This window comes from Mirounga angustirostris, unplaced genomic scaffold (assembly GCF_029215605.1).
Source record: "Mirounga angustirostris isolate CCGP_5_RB_7025 unplaced genomic scaffold, mMirAng1.0.hap1 SCAF_10, whole genome shotgun sequence".
In the NCBI taxonomy this organism is placed as follows: Eukaryota; Metazoa; Chordata; class Mammalia; order Carnivora; family Phocidae; genus Mirounga; species Mirounga angustirostris.
Window position 1 is genome coordinate 1,225,981 of NW_026991718.1, and position 8,841 is coordinate 1,234,821.

At 38.6% G+C, this 8,841-nt stretch overlaps 1 pseudogene; it reads left to right on the forward strand.

The window, feature by feature from the left end:
* The first annotated feature begins 240 nt into the window (after positions 1-240).
* On the forward strand, positions 241-390 carry LOC123852273 (U4 spliceosomal RNA; annotated as a pseudogene).
* The last annotated feature ends 8,451 nt before the right edge of the window (positions 391-8,841 follow it).

The following is an 8,841-nucleotide window of genomic DNA, read 5'->3' on the forward strand; positions in this document are numbered from 1 at the left end:
GAAAGTTTAGTTTCTGGTGAGTCCCCTCTTCCTGGTTTGTAGACAGCCACCTTCTCTGTGTCCTCGGCCTTTGTTCTGTGCTTGTGTAGAAAGAGAAAGCCTGCATGTACACAAGCAAGTAAATGAGGGGAGGGGTTTGGTGTCTGTTCCTTTTCTTATAAGGTTGTTAATCCTATTGGATTGGGGCCCTACCCTTATGAGCTCATCTAACTGTAATTACTCCCTTAAAGGCCCTATCTCAGCTTTGCGCAGTGGCAGTATTGTAACCAATGAGGTTTATCCGAGGCATGATTATTGCTAATTAAAGGCCCTATCTCCAAATACAGTCATGTTGGGAGTTAGGGCTTTCACACAAAAAATGTGAATTTTGGGGGGGGCACAGTTTAGTCCATGGGAGTATATAAGTCCAGAGGGAATCTGTATGTGTGTGTGCATTTTTTTAAGATTATTTATTTATTTATTTATTTATTTATTTATTTATTTATTTTAGAGGGAGAGAGAGCAAAAGCAGGAGGAGGACCAGAGGGAGAGGGACAAGCAGACTTTATGCTGAGCGTGGAGCCCAGTCAGGGCTCTGTCCCATGACCCTGAGATTATGACCTGAGCTGAAATCAAGAGTCAGAGGTTCAACCAATTGAGCCACCCAGGCACCCCCAGGGGAAATAAATTGTTGCTGTGAGTATTTTGGAACTTTAAATAGTTTGTAATTTAAGTAAAGTGCTATAAATTTAGGCTGCTAATAAAGACATGGATATATAATCTCTTTGTATGTTTTTGTTCTACATCAGTGAACTGGATAGACATAAAAGAGTCTTTGACCCAGGCCACATGGTGGTCAATGCCAAGCAAATGCTAAATAACAGTCTTGTGACTCCCATTGGGTTCCTACCCTGTAGTTAATCCTGGTGAAGGAACAGAAATTTATTTGCACTTGAGATTTCTGCAAAATGCTGACTCCTCTCAAAGCCCAGATGCCTTCCCATGGCATCTCAGTCACCTGCGTTGTTTCCTCTGGTAACTTGCTTCTGGGATTTCCAAATTTGCATAACACCCACTTCATCCCATCCTGTCACATTTCCATCCAGATTCTTTCCCTAGGTAATGTTGCTTCCAGGGAGAGGAAATAAGCCATTGTGTGCACCTAAGGAGCTAACCCAGTAATTTATTGAAGCATGGGAAGAAAGACTAGAAAACACTGACATAAGTTCCCCTAGTGAAAAGTCAGCTTTTATTCTTTTCTTCCATTCAAGCATCACACATTTCACAATGCCAACATAGGAGCAAATATTCCTCTGCAACATTCCAAATTGAGGGGTGCACGGGCGGCTCATTTGGTGAAGTGTCTGTCTTCAGCTAGGTTCATGATCTCAGGGTCCTGGGATGGAGCCTGGCATCGGGTTCCCAGCTCAGCGGGGAGCCTTCTTCTTTCTTTCCCTCTGCTGCTCCCCCTGCTTGTGCTCTCTCTCTCTCGTTCTCTCTCTAAATTAAGTAAACAAAACAAAACAACAACAAAAAACATTTGAAAATGAATGAAAGGACAACCCTATTTCCAAACGTAAAAGACAATGAAAGTGTAGCTGGGTATGTGCTGGTGTATGGCCTTCTACCCAAACAGATACCTTCAGGCATGTGGAATTTTTCTCCAAGGAGGTCCACATATTTGGCCAATGGTGCAATTTCATCTGCAGACAAACTTTACAATCACAAAGCTGCTGTGGTTCTAGTAATTACAATGGAGCTATCACTGGAGAAATTGATTTGAGAATGGAGGCTTTCTAAAAATTGTAGATAGGTTTCCCTATCCCATTTGATAAAGTAACAGGAAACATAAAAAAATTCTCTTTATTGATTTAAATACCTCAGTCTCATTTATACTTATTTTTGAGTATTATTCTCATCAAATGTCAAATTTGCTTTGAATATTTTCTGAATACACAAAATGGGCTAAGAAATGTTCCTGGTTGGGTGCCTGGGTGGCTCAGTTGGTTGGGCGACTGCCTTCGGTTCAGGTCATGGTCCCGGAGTCCTGGGATTGAGCCCTGCATCAGGTTCCCCCTTCTCTGTGGGGAGCCTGCTTCTCTCTCTGCCTCTGCCTACCACTCCCCGTGCTTGTGCTCATTCTCTCTCTCTCTGTCAAATAAATAAATAAAATTTATTTACAAATCCCTCTTGAAAGATCCCTTACTTGACATTTTGTTCTCTCTGAGACACCAGGCTATCCTACTCCTTGCCTTTATATACAAGATGCTTCACCAAACCATTGTCTTCATTTCCTGAACACCCATTACATTTGTACTCATCTGCAGTTGGGCTTTGCCTCCACTGAAACATCTTTATAAAAATGCCTTCAGGTGGCTTTGTAATCGCCAGATTCGGTGTTTATCCCTTCTCTCAAATGGGCTTGATACCATTGGCTACTCTTCTTGATTCATTCCTTTCTATGGCTTAAACATCTCTTTTGATGGATTCTTCTCCTCTCTCTGACGTTGTTTGTAGACTCCTTTGCTGGGTCTTCTTTTTTGTTTTGATACATTATATAGGGCTCTGTCTTGGCATTTATTTTCCCTGTCAGTTGCCAGCCCGACCCTTCTACTATAGCTTGGAATTCAGCCAAATATGGATGTCTCCCAAATCTGTTTTCTCAGCCCAGATTCCTTCAGACTTGTATACCCAGCTGCATAGGAAATAGCTCCATTTAGGTGCTTCATAGCACCTCAAATCTGCTCAGTCAGATGGAATGTCTGCTCTTTTTCCTGCATTTTTTTTTTTGTCTATGATGACTATCATCGAGATCCAATCAGGCCCTTCACCAGAGATTCAGGAGTTCTCTTGGTGTTTTTCCTCTCTCTTACACATCTCTATACTCAACCTAGGCAATCATTTAGCTCTGGAGATTCTGTTTAACAATTCTTAAATACGGGTATGATCATCTCTTGCCTCCCTATTCTAATAGCTTCTGTTGTAACTGGTATCTTTGTCTCTCTGTGCCTCTGTGTCTCTCTCTCACACACACACACACATACATACACATTTTTGCTCTTTCTTTCCTCTATCTGTCATAGGTTGACCTGTTCATTACACAAATCAAATCTTCTGTTTAATTCCATTGGGTGTCTCATTGTTTACATGAATATTCGACCTAATGCTTGAGCATGCCATTCAAAGTACACCATCATATGCCCCAAGCCCTATTTCCAGCCTCCTCTCTTTCTTCAGTCCTATCCAATTGCTTGCAGTTTCTGATTGCACATAAATGTTTCTCATTCAATGCCGGTGCTAATGTTGATGTTTTCTTCCAGAAATGCTCTACCCCTATACCAATCCTCTTGGCTAATGCTCAACTTTCAAGGCACCTCATGGTGCATTACATCTTATGATCTCTTACTACTCCAGGTAGAATTGATCTTACTCTTCCACCAGAAACTATGCATTTATCAGTGTACCTCTAATATTGATTGAATGAATGTGCGGATGCCTTTCCCTTCTCCTGGGCTCTACGTCTTTTGTATATTTAAGCATGGTACCTAGAACATAACAGAAGGTGTGTAATAAAAGTTGGTTGAGTCAATGATACTTAAAAAAATAGAATTTCATAGAAATTATTGGAGAGGGGGAAATAAATGCTCCTGTGTTTCAGAAATGAGAGAAAATAGAATTTTTGGCACCAGGAAAAAATTCGTGAAGAACATGCAGTTGTTTCAGGTCTATAGCAGATACAGGAACCTAGAATGAGGAGCACGTGAGACCCAGACTATTGTCTGTCATTCTATCTGTTATTATTATATCTTTGCATAGATACAGCATGAAGCAGAATAATTTCTGGCTGATGGAAATTTCTGTTTATTTGAAGTTTTTCTCTATTTGTATGATCACAGTTTTTCTGACCATTAGCAATAAAACTTCTGCATCCTATTGCCCTAGATAATTTATTCTATTAGACATTTCATCTCTAGTCTTTGCTACTAGAAATACTTTACTTGTATCTGAAACAAGAATTCCCATTGTTTTTTCAAGTGATTATTTATTGCTAAAAAACTCTACCTTAAAAAGGTAGAGAAAAAGATGACCTGGTTCATTTCTATATTTTATCTTTCCACTGGACCCCAGAGATGATTATGGAAAGCCTCCATAATTATGGATAAGCAAAATTTGTCTGTATTCCAAAGGCAATGTATACTTTGAAATCTAGTAGTTAGTTTATGAGAATTCCAATGACTTAATATTTTTTCCTCATAAAAACAGCCATCGTTTACCTTTGTATAAAACGTAACAATTTATAAACCATTTTGGTTTGCATTATTTTATTTTAGCCTCACAACAAAACTGGAAGGCAGTATTGACGTTTTCTTTATAGAGATGAGAAGACTGGAACTCAGAATGATTTTCTTATTCAAAAGTATACAAGTGGTAAACAATAATACTGGGACTTGAATTCAGACCTTTTTCACTTAGTACTTCCTTCAGGATGGTACTGTCTTTATCCTCTTCTTATTTTTCTTCTAAAATATTTTACAAAGAGGCTATGATGTCTCAGTTCATTTAGGGTCAGTTTTAAAGAAAAATTAGATTGAGTGGTAGTTTCCTAAAAGTATATACATCGACCATTTCAAGTTACTGATAATTCAGATTATTTCCCTAGCATTTTAATATAAAATATCAAAATATAAAAAGCAATGGAGGCTTTTGATTAAAACTCAAAGAAAATATTTCCCACCAATGGGAGAAGAGGAAAACATTGCTCACTCCAGCAGGAAAACTAGATCCACCATGAATTCTTGTTCATGCATTCATTCATTCATTCGTTTCATTCATTTATTCATTTATCTGAGAATCAGCTTGTACAAAAAAACTACAATGAGCCAGACATGTGTTGGCCTTGAATGGGCCACAGAGGTAACTTGATGATGAATCCTGTTCTTAGGGCTTAATTATATCTTCACAGGTTGAAGTTAATCTAGACTCTCATACAAAGATTATTACGTAGGAATAACTGTAGGAGTATTTTGAGGATATAATCCACCATGTCACCAAGTCCTATTTTTATGAGAATTCCTAAGAGAAATTTCAGAGGTCAGAACAGAGAAAAAATAAATTTTTCTTCAGAAAATATGTTGTTTCTTCTAAATTACCCTTTTCAAAGTAGGAGTGAATTTTGCCATTGTGTTTATATTTCTACCTTTAATTTATTAGTCTTAAGAGTAACATGATTTGGGCGACGAAGAGTCACTGAGCAAAACCTTTGGCTCACCTCCAGGAATTATGTACTGTTCTGTGGTGTACATTTTGGATCATAATCTCTGCTTAGTGTCATATTTTCCTATTTTTACTTTGCCTTCATTTCCTTATTTTCCTTATATTGTGTTTTATTGTCAACATCTCTATAAACTATGTTTAAGCATTCTTCTGAAAAACCACAGGGTCTGTATTTAAAACAGAATGTGTGAGGGGGAAGAAAAGGATGTTGGAGAGGGAAGGAAAAGGAAGAGGGAGAGAGAATTTTGGATTTAAAAGGAGCCTTCAGAATTAACTTAGCCAAAATTTGCCCCAATGCAGGAATATTCTTCCCAGTGTTCCTAAGTGATGTTCATCTGCTTTCCTCTTGTATATATTTATAGGTAAGAAAATCATTGCCCCTCTCCTTCTACAACAATCCACACCATCGCAGGAGAGCTCTGATTATCTGTAAACTTATCCTCTGTTACATGAAATCAGCCTCTGACAAAAATTTCATTTCCAACTTGAAAGCCTTGAGTTTTATTTAGATTCGTAAACACAGGGAAAAATAAACAGCATTTTCTTTTTTGTTTTCCTTTGAGATGACATGAAGCCCACAACCCAGTTGTAGAATAAGAGGTGTTAATAGGATCTGGAGGAGAGGCATGCAGTTTGATATTCAGAGACAAAGACAAGCTTGCTGGGCTGTTTCCTCTATCAAATCTTCATTACCAGCCACACTATGTCATTACTCACAAGCTTTAGCATCAACATGCCGCTCTGACATCCCTCCCTAGTCCCTCTTTCTAGAAATAAATGCTATTGATCAGCAGTGGCCATATCGAAAGCTGGCAGGAATGCATGAGCTTATTAAGTTTCTTTATTAAAGTTGAATATAATCTGGAAAGAAGAGCTGATTCCCCCTGGATTTATGGTCATTTATATTTTTCCTTTGTAATCCTCCATTTGTAACATTTCATTACGCACTGTCTAATGGGGTTTGCGGATATTTTTGTTTGGTAAAGGATTTTTGTCATGCTGCTTTTTCCCAATCATTAAAACCTCAGTAGAGGGTCTGTAGGGAAAGATACAAAGTGCAGCTGTGGATATCTACAGGCTTAACATGTGGTCAATTATATTTGCTCTAATTTATAAAGTGATTTGAGACTGAATTTTAGAGCCAAGGAATTTAACCATAACATTCATCCCTTTGTGTCCTTATGTCCTGTCATCTTTTCCCCCAAGCCCATGTCTCTCAAATTTCTTCATGGCCTTCTTTTTCCTGTAGTTTTTTTATATATATGAACCAAAAAAAAAAAAAAAAAAAAAAACCTACAATATTTTAGATCAGTCCTCCTCGTGAATTTTGGCAAAAGCCTCCTCTTTTTTTTCTGCTTTCCTTGCCCTCTGCTCTCCCATCTTTTATCTTTCTTCTGCAGCCCAAGTGATCTTTCTAAATGCAAATCTGACCATATCACCCCCACTAGGTACATTCTCCAATGACCTGTCATTACATTTAAGATCAAATCCAAATACATTGCCAAACCCTTCTTGGCTGTGCTCATGACAGCAAATCCATTCTTCATCCAACTAACTTGTGTTCACTCTCTGAGGGTCACTTTTTCCCCCTGGGGGTTCCTTCCCGCTATAAGTGTGTCTCCCATGTGTGTCCATGGCACCATGCCCCTCAACCACAACATTTCAGCCACATTCAATCACAATTACCCGATCACTTGAGTTGCAACCACTAGTCCTAAGTGCCTTAAAGATAGACCCTGTGTCTTTATACTTCCTCTGTATGTGGTTCCTGGCTCTCTGCCTGGCACGGAGTAGCTATTTAATAAAGTTCTATTGAATGATTGAGTGAAGGAATGGATCAGTAAGACATGAAATCAAATCACATGGAGTAAATAGTGTGGAACTGGTAATGTTTGTCAAAGAATTCTCTGCTCAGAAAGCAAGGGTTGAGATGTCAGAATACCCAAATCTAGATGACATGTTCTATAGACGCATGATGCTTAGAACTTTATGTCTAGAAAGGACTTCAAAGATTGCCTAAGGTGTTCGAATGACTCTAGTTCAACCTCTTCAGTGGATGGTTGCAGAAACTAACCCCTGAAAAGATTCGGGTCTTCCTGGGGTTGCAGAACCACACCTTCAGAGCTAGAACACAGGGATTTTAATCACTGTTGATATATGACTGTGAAGAACTAGTTACTTCTTTTTTACCAGAATTGCAATGGTATACGGTATATGTTATCTTCCTAAAAATATATATTACTCAGCAACCCATATGGTTAGAGGCAGGAGTTCTAAAAGAAGACTGTTCAAACCACAGGGTTCTCTTAAGTTTTCAGGTTTTACTGGGGACAATTTCAACATTTCTCTGAAATATACTTTTGACTCATCATGAGTTAGGAATGCATTAACACCCCCACAAAATGTAACCAAGAAAATGTGTTTCACCTGAAGGTGTGTAGTCTAATTAAAAATGAATAAAACCTGAATATCTCAGTTTCTTCTTAATACTTGTTTTCCCTTCTCTTCTGAGGATGGTCCAATTATCTACTTAAGTAGTTCCACCGAGTGTTGAGTATCAAGAGATAGTTACATTTCTCAATTCCAGGGGGCCACAGGGATAATTCTGAGCAAGAATTCTCCTGACTTGTTAATGGTTATGTCGGAGGCACTACAGAACTTTTCAATATGTCTACTACTAAAATAGGTGTTATGCATTACTTCCAACAAGAGTATACAGATTTACTGGAATGTCAGTTTGGCTGAAATGATTACAACTGGAAAGCACATGCTGATAGGAAGCGATTATAGACAGTTACATGTTTCTTTGCCCAACCACGAATGGATATAAAAAGAGGTAATCATTATAGAATAAATGTAATTTATTTGGTAGACATTTGCCTCCTAAAAATGGTGTTCAAAAAACTAACAAACTAATGGTGCTCACAAATAAAAAAATGTTCTTTGGTTGTAACAAGGTTGACGCCCCGTGGTAGAGTGTAATCTCATTTCTCAGATCTGATATTCTGGAAGAAAGACTGTGGGAGTGCATGAATTGAAGCCTTGTTAGTTTTTGGCCCCACTTGGTGACCTAACTGAAACTTTTGTGAATTCACCAGATTCTCAGACTCATGGGAGATAGTTGTGGTGGGCATAGTCATCTCTCTCTCTTGCCATGAATAGAAGTTATCACTAACACTACTGAAGAAACTTGGAGATTGAACAGTATCCTAAATTGGGTCTCTCAGGGACCTTTGAGGTCAGAGATAACTTGTGTCAAAATAATTACAGGATTTGAAGGACTGAGTAGGAGCTCATGAGTCAGCAAACTGATGGAAAGTTCTGGGACCCCTGCTAATATCTGAATGTTTGATATCAAGCCTAGGTAGCCATGTGAAAACTAGAGATGGGAGGGTTTCTAACTGATATTAAATCTCACAGCTGCTCGGTGGTAGCTCCTCTGCTGGTTGCGAGTGCCCAAAAGACAACAGCTCTCTTTATTTTTTTAAATTAAAAAAAATTATTCATTTATTTGTCAGAGAGAGCACAAGCAGGGGGAATGGCAGGCAGAGGGAGAAGCAGGCTCCCTGATGAGCAGGGAGCCCGATG